Source organism: Mus musculus, chromosome 14 (genome assembly GCF_000001635.26).
Source record: "Mus musculus strain C57BL/6J chromosome 14, GRCm38.p6 C57BL/6J".
In the NCBI taxonomy this organism is placed as follows: domain Eukaryota; kingdom Metazoa; phylum Chordata; class Mammalia; order Rodentia; family Muridae; genus Mus; species Mus musculus.
Genome location: NC_000080.6, coordinates 25,371,900 through 25,396,743, shown reverse-complemented (window position 1 = coordinate 25,396,743; position 24,844 = coordinate 25,371,900). Strand labels below are relative to the sequence as shown.

The 24,844-nt window shown below is 49.7% G+C and overlaps 2 long non-coding RNA genes across 10 annotated transcripts in view; one reads left to right on the top strand and one right to left on the bottom strand.

Annotated features, from left to right (window-relative positions):
* Positions 1-24,844, top strand: part of Zmiz1os1 — a 151,773-nt gene that overhangs the window by 10,043 nt on the left and 116,886 nt on the right. For 3 of the 9 annotated variants that reach the window (XR_874461.3, XR_874460.3, XR_874452.3), the window contains exon 1: positions 14,830-18,285. The exons of 1 other annotated variant lie outside the window; for it this stretch is intronic. This is a non-coding gene — a long non-coding RNA (Zmiz1 opposite strand 1). Of the gene's footprint in view, positions 1-14,829; positions 18,311-24,844 lie in introns of those variants that run through there. 5 more of the 9 variants (XR_003951079.1, XR_383294.4, XR_003951080.1 and 2 more) reach the window with 5 other exon arrangements.
* Gm41113 lies at positions 13,040-17,467 on the bottom strand. The gene is made up of 2 exons (XR_874439.2): positions 17,274-17,467; positions 13,040-14,855 (listed from the first exon to the last, which is right to left on the bottom strand). It is a non-coding gene; the product is annotated as a predicted gene, 41113 (long non-coding RNA).

Sequence of the window (24,844 nt, the reverse complement as noted above, 5' to 3'; positions counted from 1 at the left end):
CATGTACACAGAACTAGCAGAGTCCTTGTATCCCAGCATCCCTCATTTAGTGTGGCTTGGCTCTCAAGCAGGGAGCAAGGAGGCCTGCACCCAAGATGCCAGCAGAGGCACCTCATTTCCTGCCCAGACAACCCAGTTCACAGATGCTTAAAGGACTGGGCCAGGAAGGGCAGGTGGGAACCCTTGGCCCTAAGCGACTGCTTTGCTTACCTCTTACTGCAACAAATCTGGAAATTTCCTGAAGACACCTGAGCCTTCCTCTACTTTAACTTCCTCTAGAGTCCTCTTTAACCGAGATCCCTGGAATGGTTGGAGTAGCCAGCCCCATCCTTGTCACTTGTGGGTTGTGAACCTACAACCCGAGAAACCTTTTGTGTTGTACAACACTCATTTATATGTTATGCGTGCATAATTGAACAAAATTTAAGGAGACTGCACTTGTCTTCAGTTCAGGAAATGCATGTGAGTCTACTCTATTTTAATCTTCTAGCTTTTATTCTACTCTAGTCTCTCTCTGTGTCTCTGTCTCTGTCTCTCTCTCTGTATAGTGATGTGCGCATGTGCATGCTTGAATGTGTGTATGTTTCTGTGCACATGCACATGAGGACTGACGTTAGCATTTATGGGCTTCCTTGATTGTTCCCTACTTTATATATTGGCACTGGGTCTCTCACTTAATCCAAAGTTCTTCAGTTCCAACTGGTCTAGTTAGCCTTGTCCTGAGGAACCCCCTGCCCGATCTCTGCCTCCTGAGTGGCAGGATTACAGATGGCTACCATGCTTGCTTGGCTATTATGTGGGTTTGGGGGATGCAAACTCTAGTCCTTATGTTTGCATGGTTAGCTTTTATCCACTGAGCCATTTTTATTTATTTTTAAATATGTAATTATGTGTGTGTGTGTGTGTGTGTGTGTGTGTGTGTGTGTGTGTGTGTGTGTGTGTGACATTCAAGTAGGAGCCTTTGGCGGTCAGAAGAGTTTTGGATCCCCAGGAACTGGAGCTACAAATGGTTGTGGGCCACCATGTGGGTGCTGGGAACCCAATGTCTGTCCTCTGTTAGCGTAATAAATGCTTTTAACCACTGCACTGTCTTTCCAGCTCCTGTTCTTGGTCTTTAAAATGATGCCTTGGTCCACTAAATTATCTATCTGTGCTACTAGTGGATGTGACCCACAGTTTAGAGAATTTGGATCTGGCCCGCTGCTCACCTTTTTGACAAGGGACTTGAGCATGAGTGCCATCCAGCCCAGCCATGTTACTGTATGGGCTGTGCCTGCCCGACTCCTGAAGGCATATGCCCCTCACTGCTGTAGTTGTCTGGTAACCCTGAGTTCTCTCACAGCCTTCCCACTGGTCACTCTGTGTAGGACCCAGGACCTATAGATGGAGATGGACTGTCACCATCAGCTCCACTCTACCTTCTTGAACAAAGGATGGAAGTGACAAGGTGGCTCAGCTACCCTCTCTGCTTCAGAGAGATCAGAGAAGGTGGGGGCAGGGAGCCCATGTCCCCGATATAATGAGCCGCGTGGCCACAAACCTGACAAGTCTTTGCTCTGCAGCATCAGGAATCCCTGGCAGCCACCAACACAAGCGCTAATTGCCAGCTTGGGCAAGGACGGCAGCCCTGACATCCATATCAATTATGGCCACTGGCCATGCCTGGGAGACAAAGGTCTCAGAGGCTGTCAGGCTCCAGTGTCAGAGCTCTGTCTGCCAAAGAAGACACAGAGACAATAGCCACCTATCACTACTCACTGCCTTGGCAGGCTGTGCCTGGGTGGGGTAGAGCCGAGCCTGACAGGTGAGGGGCCAAAGCAAGACAGCCAGGCTGTCTTACTGCTTGGACACGATGCTTCTCACACGAGTATGTGTGTGTGTGTGTGTGTGTGTGTGTGTGTGAACTCATGGGGGGCGGGGGAAATTGCTGGTTCAACTTTTGATTCATTCTGGTGAAAGTTTCCTGTGGGGAAATGGAAATGAACTTGGAAACATCCCCACTGGTGTTATCTACTTCCTCTTCCTCTTCTTCCTCCTCCTCCTCCTTCTCAGATTTATTTATTTTATGTTTATGACTGCTGTATTTGCATGTATACCTGCATGCCAATAGTGGGCATCAGATCCCATTACAGATGGTTGTGAGCCACCATGTGGTTGCTGGGAATTGAACTCAGGACCTCTGGAAGAGCAGCCAGTGCTCTTAACCATCTCTCCAGCCTCTTCTCCCTCATTAGTGATTTTTATGCTGAGAGCTGTGTGGAGGGGACAGAGGCCTAGTGGTGGCTTTTAGGACCGCTGGCCATGGTCCTGCACAGTGCGTTTGCTAACTCAGGTTGGGGTGAACTTTGAGTATTGGGACTCCAGTGTTGAAGAGCATCCAAATAACTTGGAAAGATGTTGGTCACCCTTGTCTGTTTCTGATTAGTGTCCCTGGGGTGGGGTGTAAGCAAGCCCTTACTAAGCACCCAGGTCTGGCCTTAGGCCATGGTTCTCAGCCTGTAGGTTGTGACCTCTTTGTCACACTTCTATCTCTAAAAATGTTTACATTACAATCCATAAGGTAAGCAACTTACAGATATGAAGTAGCAATGAAAATAATTTTAATGGGGGTCACCACAGCATGAGCAACTTCATTAAAAGGTCACAGCATCAGGAAGGCTGGGAATCACTCCCTCAGGCCAATGTATCCCATGACAGTTAGGAATGCGGCCCAATACAAAATCATTAATGTACTTAAAACATTATGACTTTTTTTTGCGTGCACATATGTTTATGTGTGTGGCTGTGCACATGTATGTTCCAGTGAATATGCATGTGTGTGTGTGCATATGGAAACCGGAGGTCAGTATGATATGTCTTCTACAACTTCTCTTTCCACTTCATTTTCTGAGGAGTCTGTTTCTGAGCTTGCTCTTTCTCTGCTAGGCTGTCTGTCTGTCCATCTGTCTCTACTCAAGCCCTGTCACTTTTAGCACTGAGGTCTCAGATGTGCACAGCCGGGCTCATTTTTATGTGAGTGCTGGAAAACCAGACTTAGGCCCTCTTGCTTGTGTAGTAAGCACCCTCAGCAAGTCACCATCTTAGCCTCCTGGATGGTACGTCTCTGTGTCTGACTTATCGGCGTGTAATGCTTCAGGGGGCATGGCTCTCTAGCGACATCTCTTTCCCATTGATAAGGAGTATTCTAGTGCTTTCTGTCTCCAGTTCTCAAACATTTGCACTGCTTCCAAGGTGTGACGATTCCACATAATCCTATGTCCAACACTTATGGACCATCCTTTTGTGTGGTTGTAGATTTCCATTTCTTCCTGGACTCATACCGCAGGGTTATATGGTCAGTGGACACTGTTTAAGGAATTATCCGGCGCTCCTCCAACATGGCAATTGCAGCCTGGTGTGGTGGCACACTCTGGAATCCTGGCATTCCCGAGATTGAGGCAGAAGGCGCAAGGGTTCAAGGGCAGCTCTGGTTACAAAGTGAGACCCCATCTCACAAGACAAAACAAGGCCAAGCACAACAGTAAGTCCGTAGTTCTGCATGCTCACTATCAGTGGGTGAAGGTTTCAGTTTCTCTACCTTCTCTCTAACGCCTGTTGCTTCCTGCTTTTTAAGTTTTTTTAATTTAGTTAGAGCCATTTTTTATAAGGTACATGAGGTGTCTCCTGTGGTTTTCCTTCATGTTCCCCTTTGACTAATGACAGTGAGCTGCTTCTCGTGGACTAGTGGTTCATTTGTTTCTCTTTGGTAACAAGCTTATTTCTCTGTCCATCCGTCCCTCTCTCCCTCCCTCCCTCTTTCTTTCTATTCCTTTGGGAATTGAACTCAAGGCCCCCCGGAACGCTATGCATAGGCTCCACCATTGAGCTAACCCTGCTCTGGTTGTTTGTTTCATTGAGATGTAGATTTTCTTTGTATATCCTCAATATGTCTCCTTCACTATTAGTTTTTATTTGCAAGCGTTTTCTTCCTATTTGTAGTTGTCTTTTCACTTCCTTTTCAAAAGAAATATGTTTATTTTGGGCATTGGGGTAGCAGTGTGTGATGGTTTGTATATTCGTGGTCCAGGAGTGGCACTATTAGGAGGTGTGGCCTTGTCGGAGTAGATGTGGCCTTGGAGTGGGTGTGGCTTTGATGGAGTGGGTGTGGCCTTGTTGGAGTAGGTGTGTTGCTGTGGGCGTGGCTTTAAATTCTTAGTCCTAGATGCCTAGATGCCAGTTTTCTAGCTGCCTACAGAACAAGAGGTGGCACTCGCAGCTTCTGCACCATGCGTGCCTGGATGCTGCCATGCTCCCTCCTTCATGTTCCTTTTCATTTTCTTAACCCACCTCCCCTAGATGTGGTGTCAAAGTTCATCACTTTCATAGTCTGACATCATTTTTAAAATTTATAGATGGTGTTTTCTTGCCACTGTTGAGAAATCTTTACTTAATCCAAAGTCACAAATAGTTTCTCTTGTGTTCTTTTCTCTCCCAGACACTGTAGAGTTTTAGTTTTTACCTTAAGAGCATGGATCCATTTTGAATAATTTGATGTACAATGTGGAGTAAAAAGAAAATCTGAGTGGATATTTTCATTTTGGCAGATAATTATTCAATTGTTGGGACATCACTTATTGAAGAGTCTCTGATTTCTTCATTAGATGTACTTGATAGTCTGTTGAAAGGTGACTCAGTGCGCGTGCAAGTGTGTGTGTGTGTGAGAGAGAGAGAGAGACAGAGACAGAGACACAGAGAGAGACACAGAGAGAGACAGAGACAGAGACAGAATCTCCTGACAGCACTCTGCAGTGCTGACCTCCTGTCTGTCTCTGCGCTGGTCCAGTCCTGCCATGACTCTGCTATAGACTCTAGTGCAGCTTCCACTTGGCCCTGGACTGTCTGGCTGGTAAGATCCCTTCTACCCTGCTTCATCCCCACATAAACCGTAGGATCAGCTTGGCAGCATTTGCGAGCACAGCCTGTTGAGAGTTTGATGCAGATGTGAGAGGAATTCTGATGGTGATTTTTTGGTGGGAAATTGTCATCCTAACCACTTTGCTTTCCCATTTGTGAACACTAACTTAGATTTCCATTTATTTGTGCGTCCTTTCATTCCTTTCACTAATATTTTCTTTTCTTTTATTTATTTTTTTGTCTTCTGAGTATAATTGTTGCTTTTGTTGGCTTATTTCTAAATATTTTATTCTGTTTTGTGGCATGAATAGGTTATTTTCTTAATTTTATTTTCCAGCTGTTCATTACTACTTAATAGAAATACAATTGATTTTTGTATCCCAATCCTTTATTCTGTGGTAGTCTTAAAATGAATGCCTTAGGCAGGCAATGGTCATGCACGCCTTTAGTCCCAGCACTCAGGAGACAAAGGCAGGTGGATCTGTGCTCAGCTTGGTCTACAGAGTGAGTTCCAGGACAGCTAGGGCTACACAGAGAAACCCTGTCTCAACAAACAAACAGAAAAACTACTTACTGCCTTGATATACCTCTCAGAGATGTTAGGTCTCAGGAAGTGCATATGTCCAGAAATCACAGTCTTGGCTCAATTTGAGCTGAACTCTAGAAGGATTTCTGGCAATTAGACAAAAGTCAGCACTCCTCAGGAACTTGTGAATGGTTTCTGTCAGCCAAGAGTAGCCATTTTCCTGGCCCTTGGCAGAAGGACATGTGCCTCTCCATTGACATACACCTGCAGCATGATCTCAAAGCCATGCTGTTCTCCAGGCTCCTGCAGTCCCCATTCAAAAGTCCCTGTCATACATCTCAAAGCCTCCACACTGAAATCCAGGATCTTCTCACATCTCCTCTAAACCCCCAGGTCTGCCCCAACTCACAGACTTCCCTTCCCCAGCTACTGTCCCCCTCATAGCCACGACTTTTCCACACCTGGCTTCCCTGGCCTTGTCCAGTCTGCTGCTTTTTCTCTCTGCTCTGAACTCTTCCAGATGCCTCTGAATGCACTCTCTCTCTCTCTCTCTCTCTCTCTCTCTCTCTCTCTCTCTCTCTCTTTCTCTCGTGCGCGCGCGCGCGCGCGCTATTAAAGCCTTCGTATGGATCATTCTAGTGGTTTCTTAATGAGCCCTCTTTTGCATACAATGGGAGTGGGTTTTTGGAAGTTCTTACCCAGTAAAATATGGCAGACAATGTTGTGTAGGTCTCTAGGCCCAGATTTTTAGGAGTTAGTAGTTACTGCATCCTGGCTGCAGGACTCTGCACCAGAACTGAAATTCAGCCTCCAGAAGTCCAAGGGGCTCACAGAAGAGCCCATCAGAGGTGTCTGTGGGGAGGAACCCAGCCCCAGCCTAGGCAGTTCAGCTTGCCAGCCTTTGAGTGTGCTCTCCTGGGAGAGGCTCCTGCAGCATCTGACTGAGCAGCTTCAGCTGGGGCTGGTAGAGTTGACTCTGGCTTTATAGCCAGGTCTTGACTTATACTTGTGAGCAAAGCAAAAACCAAAAACCAAAAGAACAACCCCCCCAAAACAAACAAACAAAAACAAACAAACCCAAAACAAACCAAAAAACAAAAAACAAAAACAAAAATCCAAAAAACCAAAAAACAAAAAACCAGCAGCTGATCACATGATCATTGTGTTTGTTCTGTTTTGTTTTCTGGGTGATTTGTTTCTTGAAACTCAGGGACATTAGAGGGAACATCTGCCCTCTGTGGTTAACAAACTTGGTGGGGAAGAAAGGGAGGGAGGGAGAGGGAGAAAAGAATGGAGGGAGGGAGGCAGAGGGAGGGAGGAAGAGAGGAAAGGGAAGGGAAGAAGGAAAGGAATCAGGAGGGAGGGAAAAAAGAAAGAGGGAGAGAAGAGAAAGAGGAAGGGAAGAAGGGAGGGAGAGGGAGGGAGAAAGGAAAAGAAGAAGGGGTAAAGGGAGAGAGGGAGAGAGGGAGAGAGGGAGGGAGGGAGGGAGGAAGAGAGAGAGAGAGAGAGAGAGAGAGAGAGAGGAGGGAAGGGAGGGGATGACTTGAGTGTTTACACTGTGATAGACCCTTGTTTTGATTTGCCTGAGTTGAACATCATGGTCTAACCACAGACTCTTTATGTGTGTGAGACCCTAGGTGGGCCCTCCCTCCCTCCCTGTGTAGCTTATTCTCTCCAGCTGTGCCTATGGGGTCACTAGATTCTCTCCACCAGACCCCAGCAGAAAGGCTATGGCCTCTGAGGACCCTCCAGTTAGCTGAAGGGGAGCTGCTCTCCAGCTGCCTGCTCTGCTTGGAGTAGAGGGTCACGTGGGTTTTCCCCTGCCCCGGGTGGGGAGGGCATGTGGACAGAGTTTAGGGGAGGGGCAGAAAGCTCTCCTTCCCACTCTGCTGGGGACTGTGAGAAGGGGGTGTGAGCAGGAACTGAAGAAGGGCTCCAGGACTGAGCCTGACTGCTTTGGGGCAAAAAGGGAGGGCTCTTCAGGGATTGGAGACAGGGGGAACTCTGCTTGATTGAAGACACTCCAGGTTAACATTAGGATGCCTGCCTGGGTCCTCGGAGCCCTGGACTTGCTTGGGCTCCATTTCTAGAACGAAGGGGAGAGAAGGAAGACTAAAGGCTCAGGTTCTGTGGGTAGGACTGCCTACCCAGGCCCTTAAACAACCAGGCTCAGGACAGGACACCACTCCTATGGTCCCTCCATGCCCAAAGTCTCCATTTGTTTGCTTTCACTGGAGCCTCCCTCTCAAACTCATAAGGCCCTGGGCTGTGATATGGAAGGTCATGCTGGGTTTTAGCTTTGGACATGTATGGAAATGTAGTCTATGAAGACCCAAACTTTTGGGGAAAGGGAGATTCTCTTGTGGAAATTCCAGGGGTGAGCATTTTACATATACCCCCTTTTTATTCTTCAGAAGATTAGAAAGAGGAAGTTACATTTTTTGGTCATATACATTTTTTTTTAGTTTTACTTTAAAATGTCTATTTCAGTGGTTCCTAGTACATCTGAAGAGTTGAATAGCCATCTCCAACGTGCTGCCTGCCTCTCCTGCTCTATGGCTTGCTGGTGAATGAACCCAGGGTTCCATGCTTGTTAGGCAAGCGGTCTACTAAGCAATACCTTCAGTGCCTATAGTCTAATTTTAGAACATTTTTATCACTCCTCAAAGAAATCATGTACCCATTCCCAGTCACTCCCCATTTCAATCAAACAGAGAGTGATGAGCATACAGTTTTGCCACCTGACTTCATCTTCAGTGGGACCATTCTGGCCTCTTCCAGGCTTCCTTGGCTGATGTTACGGAATCCACCTTTTAACTGTATCTACAGGAGACCTGAATCTGTAGGACTGGGATGGCTCAGGGATGGAGTGAACTCCAGTCTTCTTGGCATAGTTTCTACATTAAATAAGGGTCCCATCTTTACTGCTACCAGCACTGTCACAAACACTGAGAAGCAGGCATTTGCAGGGTCCCTTCTGAGGTCTTGAAGGATGGAAGGATCAAAGGGCTATAGAGTAAGGACTGAGGCGAGATCCACATGTGCTCAGCTTAACTCCCATGCCACAGAGGAGCCCTGGGCTACTTTCTCAGGGTAGTGGAGACTTTGGCAGAGGGTGTTGAGACAAGAGCTCCTGGCGCCTGTTCTGTAGAGCAGGAGTGACAGTGTTAGTGCGTGTCACGATGGCCAGGGAGCCTTGGTCAGTACAGAGGGCCTGCTGTCCTGTGCAGGGGCTAACCAAGTACTGATTTGCTGTGTGTCATGAAGCAGCCCTTCCTTCTTGTGTCAGGGCATCTAGACTCGGCACCGGGCTTTATCACAGGACACTTGTGCACTCTGTGCCAGTGTCACAGTGCCCTGCTGGTGGGTCATTGTAGGCTCTAGGAACATAAGGCTCATGTTCTGTGGCTTTGTCTCCAGGGGAAAGAGATAGGAGTCTGCTTACAGAGAGACACTGAGGAGTAGAGGTGTGGAGATGGTGATTTAGTGTCACAGTACAGTTAGGCTAAACATCCTTGGGTTTCTGCAGGGGAGGGAGACAAGGGAAAGGAAAGTCTGTAGAGGGAACTGACAGGTGCAGGGGACAGGGGGGTGGAATAATCCCTACACTGACATCAAATTAAGAAGCTCTGCCTTGGCATTTTGTGGATGGACAACCCAAGGCTCTGGCATCTGTAGACAGATGTGGAAATGCTGCATACTGCCCAGACCGAAGTTGTCAAGTTAGCTAAGGGTCCTCTAAAGGAACAGAACTAATAGATGAAAAATAAGATATATTAAAATTGGGAGTCAGAGGCAGGCAGATTTCTGTGACTTTGAGGTCAGTCTGGTGTATAGATAGACTTCCAGAACGGCCAAGGATACATAGTGAGACCCTATCTCCAACCTGTCCACCCTCAATGGGGGTTAGTTCAACAGTGGCTGTCACATGAGAATCCATCCATGAGGCTACATGGCTCTCTGCAGTCCTAGTCTGGTGCTGGAATGCTGGATGCTTCCTAGAGAAGTGTTGGTCTTTGATCTTGATGGAATCCTGAAGAAGTTAGAGCTAATATAGGAACATCTATAGGGTAAACGAGCTTACCAGCATGAGTGAGGGCAAACAGGCAAAAAGCAAAGGTCCCTCCTTCTATGGCTTTTTATGTGGGTTGCCACCAGAGGTGTGACCCAGATTTGGGGTGTGTATTCTTGCTTCAGATGGTCTGACTAAGAAAACCCCTTATACTCACAGCTTGGATTTTGGTTGATTCCAGATGTTGTCAAGTTGACAGGTTAGATTAGCCATCCATCACCATTGTGAATGTGATTATGGGACTGTGCCCCATTCACTGAACTTACTCCATCTTGTACAGCAATATGCCAGGCACTCTACCTGCACATGGTCACAGGGCTCACTGAGACTCAATAAAGGCAAAGTACATGGAGCACAGACCATGCAGTACAGGTGAACTCCCATTAATATTACCTAACATTAATAGAGCACCCAGGATTCTGGGTCAAACCTCAAGGTCTTGTCCTACCTGGAAGGCTCTTCAGCCCTGGCCTGGAGTTTTTGCCTAAGGGCCAGGCACTATGATCTTCAATGCATCTCTGTTGTATACCCCTTAGGGGGCAGTTGGTGTCAGAGTTCAAGTTAACCCAGCCCATGCATGGAGTATCACCCTCCTAGTTGTTCCTCAGGCTCTGAGCTGCCACGACTTGCTCGTTTGTTTCCTCCTCACCCCGGGTCTCTGTGCAACAGGCCTGTATCTCTGGCACCAGGCACAAGTGTTGTTTCTCCCCAGCAGGGTATTAGGGAAATGAGTCCAGGTGTGGCTGGTGCCTGCCAATATTCAGTAAGGGTTAAATGAGTGCAAGCTGAGTGCAGCGGAAGTCAGGGCCCGATGCCACAGGAGGCATTTATGGAAGGTGGAGGATGGGTCAGGAAAGTTTGTAGTAAGAGGTGAGGCCAAGATGTGGCATAAGTGGGGGGGGGGGGGAGACACCCATCTGCTTTCAGTAAATGTTTGCCCATGTGCTTGATCTTGTGAGAGGGTGCCCCTGGATTGAGGAAGCCCTTCATCCCTGCCATATATCTGAGGAGCTAAAACCCAGGCTCTTGTATGTTATTTGAACATTCACATGAGAAACAGGGAGGCTTCCAATAGGAGGTGATACTTAGGTAAGGCTTTGAAGAGTACATAAGAGTTCATGAGGCAGGAAAGAGAAAAGGGCAGCCAATAAGAAGTCGTTGAGGGAAGACCTCATGTTTGACAGATGTTGTAAAGTACCATAGGGCTGCATCCAAGGTGCTAAGATGGACAGGTTAGAATGTGCAATGGGTACATTGCACAGGTTGCATAGACCAGACTATAGAGTTGGGATGCCACGGCACAGCTCATTTACTCAGAGATTTGTTTCACTGTTTCCCTAGCTCTCGATGTGTATCAGGCTCTGTGTTAAGTGCTGGGCACACCCTAGTGGGAAAAATGGGTAAGCAGAGAATAGATCAGAAGGCAGAGCCAGGGCAAGTGGTCAGAAGGCGGCTAAGAAGGGTGCAAACCAGGCACAGGAGTCTGGCTAGAGAGATGTGGAGGGGACAGGGAGAGGCCACATGCACGGACTGAAGGTGACTGTGTGTCACTCCTACATCATCAACGTGAACAGTCTGATGTTTGAGTCTAGAATTTATCTGTAGACAGATAGACTATGGCAGAAGTGACATTTGGGACTTTAGAAGTGGTGTCGTAAAAAAGCAAGCAGCTGACCTGGACCCCCAGCACTGTATGTAGGAGCCTTGAGGCATTCCATGGCCACTAAGCTACAGAGGCCATATGGAGGAGTCTAGGGATAACTCCTGCTCATTTTGCCTTCCAGGCATCCCTGCAAAGGCATCCGGCACAGGGTTTCAGATGGACCTGTCTACTACTACAACATTAGCAGAGCAAACTCCATCAACCCTATAGACTAGACGATTCGCTGCACGAAATCTTGCCTGAATTCCAAGTCAACAAAACCTGAGATAACAGGAGAGAGTTTCAGGGTCACTTATTTACCTAGCTAGGTAACAGGAGCAGTGTGGGAGCCATCAGTGTTTGTCAAGAAGACAACTGGGGTTGCGCGGTTGAACCATCTTAGTGTGGTCAGTTCTAGTGAATAAAAGTACAGGACCCTGAAATCACTTCTGATAAACACTAGGTTTCAGTATAAGTATCTCCCAAGTACTGTGTGGGATGTACTTTAACTGACAGTCACCGATACTCTGACACTCAGATTTGACTGAGTGCCAGGACTCTTTCTGTCCCTCTAAATCATGGTAGAGTCTGAACTGTGAAAGGGCTAGAGCAGAGGAAGACACTAGCCTGGGGACAGGGAAGTAAAAGGCCTGGACATTGACAGGCAGGCATGTCAGGCCTGGCATGCTAAATCCATGCTGGAGCTGGGACATGTTCTCTTACCCAGTACCTCAGCAGCAGCCAGGTCTGGAGCCCTTTGCTGGGACCCCAGTCTACATACGGTAGATGTAGGTTCTCTTCTGTCCCTGATGCTCCTTGCTGCAGCATGCAAAGGATGTAGGATGGTGTGGCTGGGGACCTGGGCTAAGCCGAACTGGATGCCTCGGAGGCATCTTCTTGCTGTCTCATTGGCTGTCTTTGAAGATGCTGTTGCCTGTTGCTGGCAATCCAGATGTCTCCTATCTCCAGAGACACCAACACAGAGGCTTGGTCTGGGGAGCAGGCTGCTGATGTGGGACAGTTCACTGGGAAGGCTGGCCCAGGGCAGTACCCAGCTGGCCCTGTTCCATTAGGGGTGACTGTGATGGGGCCTCCACACTTTCTTCCTCTGGACTTTGATGGCCTTATGTTCCCAGATCCTAGGTAGCTGGGGCTTTCCTAGCCCTGCAGGGAGCCCAGGAGAAGGGCATGTCCAGGGAGCTGCTCTGCCTTTAATGCTTCTGCCAAGCCTCTCTTCAGGAAAGTGGACCCCACAGTGAATACATACAGATATTGGCTCTTCTTAATGGCTGTTAAGGTCTCTTCCCCGGAGAGATGTCTCACTCATCTGAGGTTTGGGGGAAGCCTCAGGTTCAAGCCTGAGCTGGGAGATCCCTGTACAAGACAGCTCTCCTCTGGGGCTTCAAAGGGATGCTGGCTTTATATCCTCTGATGACTGTCTCTTGCCTAGGGAGCACGGTGCTTTGGCTCCCTCTGACTGATCTGGTTCCTGGAACATCTTTCTGCTTCCTCACTTGAGGCTGCTGCCATTGCATCCCTGCTTCTAGGTGATCGTCACACACACTGTGAGGTGAACACCTTGTCACTTGGGTGGGGGGAGGAGGGAGCCCGCCCTCAAGCACTGAGGGGGTCCATCTCAGATCTGGGCAAATGTGGCGGCAGGAAGGTGAGAAAGCTATTACGGTTGGATGTATAATAACCCTTGGAGTCTAGAATCTCGAGCCATTGTTAGTGAATAAGTGAGTGGCCTTGGACAAGTCACCCATGGCTTCAGAGGCTAGGGGGGCCTCACTGTGTGCTGCAGCCAGTGCTGCCATCTTGCTGTCTTAGAGAAGACAGTGATTGGAGGCATAGGCTTGTCTCCTACTCAACAGGGCTTCTTCTTTTTTTTTTTTAATCGGTTAGAACACAGCCCTGTTTATTTGTTTATTTGTCTGGCACAGAAAGCATTGCTCTGGAGAGCAGTGGGACAAATTGTTCAGCCCAGCTCCAGGGGGGCTGGAGTAGGTTTGGTGGAGAATAGGACATTGGAGGTGGATCTGAAAGAACAAGAAGGAACATTCTATGGAGATGAGATAAGGACCAGGCTGGGGGAAGGGCAGGAAGGGTGTATCAGTCACTGGTTGCAGTGTGGGGAAAATCACTGAGATGGAGAAAACTTAGCATGTCTGGTCATCCAGGCTGGGATGTGAGGGAGGATGGGATGAGGCCAGGAGCCCAGGGCTGCTGGAGGGAGAAGTCATTTTGGGGTCAGTGTGGGAAGGACTTTGCATGCCACCCTGAGGGGTCTGGATTTTGTCCACTTGACAGTCAGGAGCCAAAGAAGGTTTTTTATTAGGAGAGACAAGGTCACAGTTGTGCCGCGGCTCTGTCTCTCTGCTCTCTCTTGAAACCATACCTCTCTTACGGAGCATTGCCCAAATGTGAGGAGTCCCCCCACTCAAAAGCATTGCCCAAATGTGCGAGTCCTCCACTCAAGTCATAGCCAAGGCTCTGGTATGTGTGTGTGTGTGTGTGTGTGTGTGTGTGTGTGGGCACATGCCACCTGTCCCTCCCTGATGCTGGCCTCCCCAGTGCTGACTGAGCATTTCATGTCTTCCACCAAATCTCACAGATGATCTGAGCATGCCTAGTCTGTGACCATAACACGGTGGTGCTGGCAGGAAATATTAAATGCCACCACAGCCAGGGTTGACCTGGATCTCTGGGTCAGACCAGCTCAGAAAGGTCAAGCCATGTCTCCCTGTGATCTTGCTGGATTAGATTTTAGCCTACTAACTACCACAGAACCAGCCACTCCTTTTCTCCTGTAAGCTGGTGGTTTTGGTTGACCTCCTCCTCTTCCTTCTCTTCCTCCTCCCTCTTCTTCCTCTTTTTTCTAATATTGTTTCTCATGTTGCTCAGGCTAGCTCAAACTTAATATGTAGCCAAGTATGGTCTTGGAATTGTGATTCCCCCTGCCTCTACATCTGAGTGCTGAGATGTGTGCCAGCATTGCCCCACTTGTTTTGTGCTAAGGATAAACCCAACCCAGGGCTTTGTGCATCCTAGGCAAGTACTGAAGCAACGTAGTTACATACATCCCGAGCCCATGTTCCTGCTTTTATGTTTGACAACCAGAGTTGTGTGGGGGCCAAGATGACCTACAAGACACACAGAGAGAGCAGAGGGGAGCCTGGGTCTCCAGGGTTCCTGTATAGGTGGGAAAAGTTTCACCCAAAGCCTCCAGGAATTCTATATGTAGTTCTGCCAAGACTCCTCTGTCTCCATCCTTTATGAAGGGGAAACTGAGGCCCAGAGCCAGAGAAAACCAGGTCAGGTGCCACCATGGTTAGTAGCAGAACCAGACAAAGTTAATGGTGTTAGACCTGACAGGTTCAAAAGCTGCTAACCTCACCTCTCAGCCACCAGAAGTGTGTCCAGTCCAAGAAAGTCATCCTGCATTTGAAGCATTCTGAGTGGAGGGGTGAGCTACCCTTGGCCTGTCCTTGGGGCAGCCCTTGAAGGGGCAGCTGGGCATGAGAAGGATACCCTCCTCCCTGTCTCTGCCGGGCACCTAATCGGTGCAGAGGCTACAGACATCAAGAAAGAGTCCTGTGACCTTTGGAGAAGATGGCCTCTTCAGCAGGCCCCTTGGCCTTGGAATTTGATCATGGAGCAAAGCATTCTGGGAAGAGCAGGGAATCAGGAAGACTTCCTAGGAGAGAGGCCTGAGATAGTGTCTGGAAAGACAAAAAAAAAAAAAAAATTGAGTAGACTGGGGCAGGGTGCTGAGTGCAGTTAGCTCAGGTTAGCTCAGATTAGCTCAGGTTAGCTCAGCCTGAAGCTGGGTGAAGCAATCAGTGCTTTATGCATGAATTGGGGTGTGGGGGTGGGGTGCTGGGGGTCTCTCTGAGACCAGGTTGGTTTGCACCCTTAGTAGCTGAAGTTCATCAATGCAGGCTTTAGAACTGGCAAGAAACTTGTTTGAGTCTGTGTTTTAGACAGTCTTGAGGCAGCTGACTCACAGTAAGCAAGGGCAAGAGGTGGCAAGATGATTGCAATAGCTCGGGCAAGAATGAATTGATAAACCCTGCAGAGGTCAGGTGGTAAGACCGAGGCCTGGATGCCTGGGATGAGCTGGAGTCCAGGCCAGTTTCTCCTGGCTGAGCCCAGCAGGAGATATGGGAGGAGGTTGGAGCAAGCTTCAGATCATGGCTGATCTCATCTGTGCTAAGTCACGGGTTGTGTACCAGGAAGAATACCAGGAGAAAGTAGCAGTGCCAGCACGTGGAAGTCAGAAGGTATGATCCAGCTGAGCTCAGCGTCTAACAGAGGTGTGGGACAAGACAGGGGTGGATACCATAACCCCTGAAGGAGACAAAATGGTCTTGCAGAGGAAGATCAGCCTTCTGTAACCTTCACCTTTGGAGGAGAGAAGAGGAAAGCTCTACAAGAGATTAGGGATGACTGGGGAGGCAGGGGTAGGGGCCCAGGCACAAAGAATAATGCATCCATCCTGGCAGCCCCAGAAGGACAGAGAATAAGAAAAAGTAACTGCATGCCCGCATAGATACATGGTAGATAGAGCCATGGAGGGCATTGGGTGGGAAAGCTCAGTGGTTAAGCGTGGGGAGAGAGGGAAGACGCTCTGTGATTCAGGATGAGACAGATGTCAGGATGGCTGTGGTCAAAGGGGTTTCCTTTAGCCAGTATTTCTGAAGAACAACAGTGTGTGTCGAGAGGCAATAGGGCACAGAAGAAGGACTTCACGATTTTGATGGAGTTGAGTGTCTCCAGGATGGACAGTCCCGAGGTAATAGGAGGCAGAGAACTCATAGGGAGATAGGAAAGAGGCAGTCATTGGACACTGTGCCAGCCTGCAGCCCCCATGTTGACACAGCCCTGAATCACTGTTCAGGCTAGTCTGGGCCTATGGCTGGGAGGGATGTGGTTGTGTGGTTTGCAAAAATGAGTGATGAGTGAAGAGAAAATGGTGTAGTGAGGATTCTGGGGTGCAGGAGAGTGTTCCTCAGATAACCATACTACTGGGACAGTTGGAAGATGAGACCAAAGAGCAAATGGTTGAAGTTGAAATGGGAGACGCAGGTGTGAAGGGGTAGCCTGGTCCAAGGTGGGCCATAGACAAAAGGTGGACATTAGGGAAGAAAGTCTCTGGAGATGGGAGCTAATGGTCTAGAGACTCCATTTATCAGGTGGGCCATGTGGATGCTAAAACCCAGCAGGTGACATCAGGTTTTGAGCAAAGGACAGTGAGTTGGGGCTATGGTCAGGGAAAGGAGTGGTACTGGGAAAGTGGAGTGCCTTATAGAAATGTGACAGGTGACACTGGGCTTGAGGGGAACCCCCATCCTGTGGAACTAATAGTATCATGGTCCAGAAACCCATCCAGGATGTTAAAGAGGCATGGGATTAATTGGGAGGCCCACAGGACAGAGGGTGTGTCCTCAGAGGAAGCAGGGATCTAGAAGGGTCAGTGGGAGATAAGGAAGGGAGGATCGGTCAGGTCTAGAGGGACGAAGAACAATGAGGAGGTGACCAGAGGAAGGCACAGGAGTGGCAAGCGTGGCCAGGTCCCAGGAGCAGTTACCCACATGCACAAAGGTAGGAGGAATGGTCAACAGGGGAAACCTGCTCATTCATCCACCCATCCACCCATTCATCTATCCATCCCCCATCCATCCATCCATCCATCCATCCATCCATCCATCCATCCATCCATCCATCCTTCCGTCTGTCCATCCATCCACTCACCCACCCACCCACTCATCCATCCATCCATCCATCCATCTACCCACCCACCCACTCATCCATCCATCCACCCACCCACTCATCCACCTATCCATCCATCCATCCATCCATCCATCCATCCATCCATCCATCCACTCATCCACCCATCCATCCATCCATCCATCCATGGCTCAAGGAATCTCCATGCCACAAACGTGGTTTTTGTGTGTGTAGGATCCATTCGTTCATTCCTGAACGAATCAGCATCCTTCCCTCATGAAGCTTGCATTCTTGATGGCATGTAAGGGGTGGGGGGCAGGAAAACAAAATGCCAAGCATGATAAGAAGGGCACTCGATGGGTGATGAGGCTGGGGCAAAAATAAAAGGCAGAGGAGGTGAAAGATCTCACCTGGATGGAGCCCCTCAGGTAGTTGTCGCCGTCCTCATGTCCTGAGGTCTCAGTCTAGGGCTTAGAAGTGTTGGTGACCTGCTGGGCTGCCTCCCCGACCCCGTGGACTGTTTGACTCTAGGCCCAACTTCCTTATGTATATATGGGATATAAAAGAACCTGTCTTATAGAGGCTCAGCACCTAGCAGGCGCTGTGCTCTGCACCATCTTAGCATCATCTTTATCCAAGGACAATTAGGAAAGGGTCGGGAGAAGACCTTGGGACCAGTAGCCCCCACCTCTGTCTGCCCAAGCCTCTTCTCTGCTGACCCAGCTGTGGAGGAAGGAGCTAGGTCCCCCACGGTGCCGTGCAGGCCCATGCCTCTGCTGGAGGCATGTGACATATTGTGGCCTGATGTGGTCTGTTTTTCCCCTCCTGGTGCAAGACATGACTCAGAGGGCCGTGCTGGGGGAATGCTTCCTCTGGCATGCCCACCTCATCGCCCCTGCTTTCTTTTGAATCGTTGAATCAGACTTTATATCTGGCTCTGCCATTCACTGGCCTTATTTATGCAGAAAAAAAACGGCCCCACAGTTCCAACTTGCTCAACAGCCCGAAAGACTTAGCTTTGGCCCCGAGGAGGGAAGGAGGGTGGGTGGGTTCCCAAACGAGGGGAAAAAGAAAGAAAAAGAAAGAGCCATCAACAATCAAAACAATGTCCTCCGCCCTGTCTAATCTGGGTAGCTTTCAGGGTTGGGGTAACGCGTTTCCACAGTGGATCCCCCCCTTCACCCCCTCCCAGGCTGTTTTCACAGGAAGCGAATCCTGGGGCGTTTTCAACGTGCCCCTCCAGGCAGAACAATGAGGCCCTTGAAGCCTGGGATCCTCGCTTCCTCCTGTTATCCCGGAGCAGGCGAGGGAGTCTGCGCGCGGAGGGGACCCCGGGACCTACGCAGGGCCAGCGGTGGGGGAGGGCCTGGCCTGCAGGGTGTCGCCGAGCCGCCCCGGGGAAGCCCGGCAGCCAAATCACAGGTTGGGATCCGCCGGTGATGCCGAGGTACCCGGTCTTTAACCGGTTCCCCGATGATGGGCGGGAAGGGGAGGAGGAGACGAAGATCCAATTACGGCTGCTCCGGCCGGGTCGCCCGGAGGTGGCGGCGGGATAGGGGACAGAGAGCCTCGGGCAGGCGGGCCTGGGATGCCTGGGCCGCTGCTCCCGCCGGGCCTCAGCTGCCTCATTGTTTATTGTGGAGCCGGCCTCTCCCCTTCCCGTCCTCTCCCGCCCGCCCGCCCGCCAGCTCCTGTCCTCCCTCCTTCTAGAAGAAAGAAGAGCCAGTCTGTGGAGGCGAATGAGTCATGAATAAACAAACAGCGTAGGGGGGAGCTGTCACTCCGAACTGACTTCCTGGCTGCGCTAGGCTAGGCGACCTCCTGGTGGGGCCCAGAAGTCAGCCAGGCTGCGGCTGCGCAGAGCGCATCGCACAACCCGGATTTGTCTCCCTTCCACCCCAATCCCGGGTGGGGTGCCCAGGACCTTGATTCTCAGGCTTGTTCTTAGCCACAGTCATCACAAACATTTTTGCCTTAGTGTGAGTGGGACATGGTGTCCTTGTCTGGTGGAGAAAGCCAGGTTGTAAACGCTCTGCCCTGACATTTGACAAAAGCGGTGCAATCAGTCAACTCCGGGTTGGGTTTATGCTGCTAGTATAGTGTAGAACTCCTGCTCAGAGGGCGGGGCGGGGGGTGGGGGCGGGTGAGAGCGAGAGAGTGGGGGGAGGCATGGAGGGAGGGTTGGTTCATGCACACAGTGCAGAGGGATACAGGGATGTGTGTTACGAATACTGGAACATAAGGAAGTGCACATATGGAAACAGAAGTGCATTTGTGTGGGGGTCTGGTGTGTGTGTGTGTGTGTGTGTGTGTGTGTGTGTGTGTGTGTGTACTGGATGACCATTTCTTAACTCCGAATCCATTTGCTTATCATGTCTCTACTTTGTCTTTCCCCTTTTTCCTTATGTGTTCCTGTGGGTCATTTGGGGCTATCTCTCCCCATTTAGTGAGACCTCAGGGCCCCAGCAGACTGCTAGGACCTGGCTAGGCTGACTTCAGTGTCCAGCCAGTTGTGGTCCCATGCAGGCTGGTGGTGCTGATTGGTCCCTGAGGGCTCTGATAGGGCCTTGTGGGTCAGCCCCGCTGTGGCCTGTGGCTGTGAGAATGGAATCTCACTTTCTACCTGTGGGAGCCCTCCCCTCCCCCCATGACCCCGGGGAGGGCAGGACCTTGGCCAGTCCAGCTCTTCTGGGAGCTGTGACCACATGAGGTCACCAGCAGGAAGGGGCAGGACTAAGTCTTTTTCCCCCAAATCTCTGGCAACCACCCATGCTTACCTGGGTCATGGTACTATGGCTGGGCCCGGAGGAAGAAGGATGTGAACACTGAGACTGAGACAAGGAAAGAGGACTCAAGATTCTTGGCTGGGTCCAGAACCTTCAACCTTGGGCCCTGCTCTCTCTCTCTCCAGGGTGACCCCAGCTCCCAAAACTCCCTAGCTTGGGCTTAGAGCTTCCATGTAGAGAGAGACTCTAAAACTGAAGCCAAGTGTGGGCTAGCTTCCTTCTTCTGAGATCTCTACCTATCACAGAGTCATCACTAGTTCCTTCTTGCAGGGGTCAACACTCTGATATTGGTTGGTAGCCTTCACCGTGTCCTGGACAAAGAAGGTGGTGGCAGGGGAATCCAGGCCTTACCCCAGGGACTCTCCCATCCAGTAGTTGATAGACAATTTGGAAGACTAGGAGCTACACAGGTTGGGGTGCAGGTAGATTCACAGCCTGACTCTTTTATCTGCCAACTCTGTGACCTACAACAAATCATTTGACCTATCTGAATCTGCCTTTAAAATACACACGATTCTCTCCTCCATAGGTGGGCTGCAGGAGAGAGAGTGCCTGTAGCCAACAACCTAAGTTTGGCTCAGGGCGTGGTTTTACTCTCTACTCCCGTCTTGATCTGGGCTGTGATCATCAAGGGTCTAGAATTTTCCATCTTGTTTATCTTCTGGCCCAGAGAGAGGCCAGGACCTGTAGACTATCTCTGGTAATTGAGGATTCAGAAGCAGTCCACACTGTAGGTAGGGGCTTTGTGGGAACGTTGGCACTAAGGTAGCTATAATAGCCTGGGCTTAAAGCCTCTTAATAGAACATTCCTGTGGAGAGTTATCTCCACCTCCTCAAGTCGTTCCATGGCTGTTCTTGGGCTGGTTTCAACCTATAAGAAAAGTTTCTTTAGTCGTTATGGGATTAAAAACAAACTCAAAAATGCCGCCAATACTTAGGTGCAAAAATATCATATAGAGAGAGATGTGGTCTTTCCGTATTTAGATGCGCTGACTGATAGTCCCTTTCCTTCTCTGTCTTCCTGCTTCTTTGTGCCTCTCTCTTCCTTTTAGGAAGGATCTTGAGATGTAGCTAAGGCCAGCCTTGAACTCCAGATACTCCTACCTCAGTCCTCACAAGGCTGGGCTTACAGGCCGGCTAGTGGCTTACAGTGAATGTAGGTAGACTGGAGTTGAGCCACAGGGTCCCTTCGGGAAGATGCATGCTCTTCAGTTTGCCATAGTCTCTGCTCTTCTCTAAATTGATCAGGCAGGAGACTTGCCTGGAGCCCTGGAGGTGAAAGCGTCTTAAATCTCTCACTGCTGCACCCACCCGGAGCTTCAGTGAGAATTGCCTGAGGGGTTCTGGCAAGCTTTAGGTGGTGCTGTTGCCTCTGGAGGTTCAGGGACTCATGTGAAGAACCACTTGGCCATTTGAAGGTGCAGAGGGTTGGTCAGCATGCTTGGCCCATTGTGTTTATGTGGACTAGAGAAATAGTTCTTGGTGCCTATAACTCTAACAAAAGTAAACAAAGTAAAAAGGATAGAAAAGTGGGGCTATGACTGAATGGTAGAGCACCTGATTAGCATACACAAGGTTCAAACCTAGGCTTTATGACTGTGCACACACACACACACACACACACACACACACACACACACCACTAAATCAGTAAAAAATAAAAGTATCATTTACTCTAGAGAATGGAAAAGAGCATATTTCTTGGGAAATAGTTTTTCCCCCATGGTGTTTATAAATGCGTAATTTGCATATATGTCAAATAAACCCAGTCAAGATGCTGTAGTGCAGCCAGCCCGGGAACCCAGGGAGGAATGTGCCATGTGGTTGCTACTGCTCCGAGTTTAACAGGGCATGTCTCCCCTCATTTACTCTATCTGCATGAATTGTCAGGTATTTGAGGACCTGACCCCTGCCGGCTTGAGCCAATGCACTGCTTGGACAACAGTGATTTGAGTGAGGAGGTGAGCCCCCAGGGTGTGGAACAGATCTCATGGTCATCCCCTGAGGCTCACAGACCAGTGAGACAAGCAGACCACGGAAAGAACTGAAATGTAGCAGAAGGCACCAGAACTGCGGAAACACCGAGGGGCTGACAGGGAGACACAAAGGCAGCATAGGGACCTCCTTAAGTCTGTATGGCCGAGAAGGCTTCTCTGAGGTCCTCGTCCCATGTGCTGGGAAGCAAAGGGGATTCTGGGCCAACCTAGGTAGGTGACAAGTCAGAGGGCTTGGTCTCCGTTCTTGGTCCCATTGTTCCTTCCCTGGCTTTGCTACTGCTAGTCACAGTTCAAACCTTTCAGTACAAGCCCATCACATACCACACTTGGCAACCTTGGCCTGAGCCCCGCCATTCTCCTCTGGTCTCGCTTTCCCCTAGTCTCCATCTCAGGACCCTGAGATGGTATTTAGCTCTTCCTGCAATCCCATTATGTGCTCAGGGGTCATGGGCTGGAGAATTACTTTGTTTTTCTAGATCTCAGAGCCTCCAGGACCCTTTGGTCCTACTCATGTACAGACGAGGAAACTCAATCTAGTGCTTTCCGTGGCCCAAACTTCCCAGATAGTCTATCTACATTACAACAGGAGTCAAAAGGTAAGAATTTCACCCTTGTCACTGAGACCAACCATGGCAGAGCACAAAGTAGGGAAAGGGACAGGGACTTCTGTTGCATCTTCCCAGATGCCTGAAGGCATTTGCCTGGTTATGGTGAACCAGTGATGAAGGCTTCCAAGTTTCTGCCCACAGCAGACATTACTAATCAATCATGGGCTGGGGCTGTAGCTTAGTTATAGAATGGCTTGTCTATCATGCACAAGGAACTGCATTCCATCTATCTCAGAAGTGTACACACACACACACACACACACACACACACACACACACACACCATAATGGACAAAACCCACTACACAAACATGACATTTTCCCACAGAGCTTGCATGTAGCACCGGAAGCCTCTCAAACCAGTCCTTTAAGAGGGTGATGCTGCCGAGTCAGGGTTGGCTAATGGACTGGAAATGAGCTAGGGCTCATTGGAGATGTCAGTGTGTGGGATAGGGTCAAAACAAGCTGCCCAGCTAGATGGGCCTCACTTTCTTCTGCCTGACTCAGTCACTCAGGAGTCCCAGATTCCTCCATTGTAGAGTGGAGTGCTTGTCCCCATGTTCTATGGTTCTTGTGAAAGTTGTGGGTGCCTGCTTCCACCTGCCTAGATATCTCTAGTCCTTAACATTATTCACCTTCTCTTGGTCTGCATGGCTCCTGTTCACCCTTCAGGAGATCCTGCTCAGTGCTACCTCCTTCAGAAGTCTTCCCTTGTTAGCAAGGCCAGGCAAGTATCCCCACTGTGGGACCTTCCTCTTTTCCTGTAGCATATTCGTGTTCATCCCTCATTGGCGTGTGAGTTTCGTGAGCTCACGGGCCCTCTCTGCTTTTTTTCTCCTGGGCTCCTATGCTTAGTCCCGGGCCTGGTACTTCAAGGGCATTCAGTGAAGATTTGCTAAATAGGTGGTGAATTTGAACTGCCTCCTGTGCAGTGGTAACCCAGTACAATGCAGTCTTTCCTATGTGATGTGGCCCTTGGGTCCACTGATCTTCCTCCTTTAGGGATGCAGTGGCTGTTGTGTCAGGAAGCTCTGCTCAGCCTGGGTGGGTCTGTTTTCCTGCAAAGAGCCTCCCACACTCAGTCACTGATGCAACCAGGGGAGGAAGAGACCAGGTAATCTGTGCCTGAGGCCTATGCTCTACCTGGGCACTGCCCAAAAGGAAACACTGTTTGCCAAGAAGTCTTAAGATCTTCCCCAGGAGTAGAGGATGGTAGAAGAGAGTCTTTACGCATGCAGGCTTGTTTTCTCGCCTGCCGACCGTTCATAGCTATCTCCAAGCCCACAACTAAGGCTGTGTTCTGTCTAGGTTTCTGGGTTATGGTCCTTCATACCCACCCCCTCCCCTGGCTCAATCTGTGCCTACCCTTTTCATTTTCTGATCCCACGGGCCTGACTTACCTTCGCCTGTTTGGGCCTCACTTTCATGCATCAAGTGGGACAAAGAACATTGGGAGCTCGGTAGCATTTGGAGGATCTGGTAGACTAACCAGTACCCATTACACATTAGTTTTTGAAAGCCTGTCAGTTAGATGTTCCTGACAGAATGCAGAATCCTTTCTCTGGGGTGTAAGAGACCTACAGATACTGATCCGAGGAGATGCCCATGCATAGAAGTTTATGGAAAATGTTGGGAGTGCAACTCTAGGGGGTGTTTATGAGCATGTATTGCTCCTTGGGACTGTAATGCATGCTTTAGGGGGCAGCTGGCCACTAGCTCCACCCAGTGCTCGGAGGATGCAGCGTCTGCAGCCACCAGTTTGCTCTGCAAGGATGTGGCTAGCTGGATATCACAAACCAGCCACAAGAGTCCAGTTGTCCTAAGGAGGTCAAGGGCCTCAAAGAGCCTTTGCTTTGGACCCCGTACTGTTCACATAATGGCCTCAATGCTCAAGTACTGGCCTGGGAGAATTCCTGCCTGTCCACTTATGCACGCATGTACATATGTATGCACACCATTCATACGCTTATGGGAACAGAACTGCAGACTGATTTATTTACTAGCACGGACAATCTGAGTGTCTTCCAGCTTGTCCTTTGTTCAGTGTCAGAATATGATGCCAGGTAATGCCCAGAAAGAATCTTCTATTTAGTTTCTGCTGCCTTTCAGCCATCCCCATTTTACTGGCTAGAGAACGGAGGTAAGAAGGGATAAGTGCTTTGCCTTAGGATCCAAAGCAAGGAAGTGACAGAGCCAGTAGCAACAAGAAAGGTACCAGGGTGTCCTGACCAGTGTTGGGGCTCCTCTGGGAGGTGGTGTCTGCCCCACTGGAGAGTGTGATTTAAGCATCTTCTCCACTCAGCACTCCCATTTTGCAGATTGGAAGAGTGACTGTGCTCACATCTGGTAAGCTCTGAGCAGGGGCTGTGGTTTCAGCCCACACAGCTGGGAAATTCCAGGCCTGAGGCTGCTGCTGGGTGCACAAGGTTCATTTAGAATCCAAATGAAAAATAATGATACTAAAAAGGAGCTTGACAAACACGGTTGCATACAGAAGCCTGGGGGCCGGCCATTTCCTGAGACTGCTCTTCAGGGCTGCCTGCCTGCCCAAGGCCTTGCCCACTGCTGGGGATCCTTGGCCAGCCAGCCG